Source organism: Homalodisca vitripennis, chromosome 2 (assembly GCF_021130785.1).
Source record: "Homalodisca vitripennis isolate AUS2020 chromosome 2, UT_GWSS_2.1, whole genome shotgun sequence".
In the NCBI taxonomy this organism is placed as follows: domain Eukaryota; kingdom Metazoa; phylum Arthropoda; class Insecta; order Hemiptera; family Cicadellidae; genus Homalodisca; species Homalodisca vitripennis.
Window position 1 is genome coordinate 166,205,436 of NC_060208.1, and position 1,160 is coordinate 166,206,595.

Here is a 1,160-nt window from a genome sequence, read left to right on the forward strand (position 1 = left end):
TTAAAGAGTTTTACTTTCCTTGTACTGTTTATTTCTGTATTTTTATTTGAAATTATGCCTTTAGGAAAGTGCATAACTCACCAAAGGATTACTTAATCAAGCTTACGATAAATTAGAAGACTCGCAAAGTTGAGTTTTGACAATAAGTAACTTAAAATTAAAGATGACAACAAGGTAAATAAAACTACAATAAATTTATCTAGAGAACTAGAACGTCAAGATGAAGGTTATTTTGATTACATTCCAATTGATGATGTAGATCATATTCCTGCCTCAGATGATGAAGAAAAGAAAGAAACATATCACTCAAGATAAGATCCAAATTCAAGCTCAGATCATGTGAACGCTTGTAAAGGTTATCTTTAACTTTGGTGCTACTTGTAACATATTTATGACAACCTGCATGTAAATATGTGTACATTATGTTGGAAGAGTAAATAATGTACATATTGTAATTTTAACGTTTTTAGTACCAGGCCAAAAATGAAGTAATTCCCAAGAAGATGCCAGAGATTTTTAGGGCGTCTAGCGACCGGGAAAGTCTGGAATATTCAGTGATTTTAACAGTAGTGAGTAAGTGATGGAAAAGTAAGGGAATTTAACAATAGATCAGGAAAATTGTCCGGTTCTTACGGATTTCTACAGGTCACGGTATTCCCTGAAAAGTTATGTTTTTAATGACAAGTTCATGAAAATCACCAAAAAACCACAAATTATAACTTTCTCACAGAAATTTTCTGTTTAAAATATCAGTCTCTTGGCATTGTGATAATAACGAGTAGTGTGTCAAAACCAAATCTCGAAACTAACAGAGTCTTCAACAAAGATTCAATTGAAAATCGATCGAAAGGATTCGATATATATAGTTTTATATATATATATATATATATATATATATATATATATATATATATATATAAAAATGAATGTTTGTGTGTTTGTCCTTTACAGACTCAGAAACTATTGGACTGATTTTGATTAAATTTTTGTGTGTTTTCAGTGGAATTAGAGAATGGTTTAGATTCATAATTTGGTCCAATTTAAATAGTTTATTAAACTAATTTTTTAATTATAAATTGTTGTTGATGTTGGAGTGTTTTATATTGGATCCGACAGACTGTGCTACGACACGTAATACAAAGCGAACTGATACTTAACAG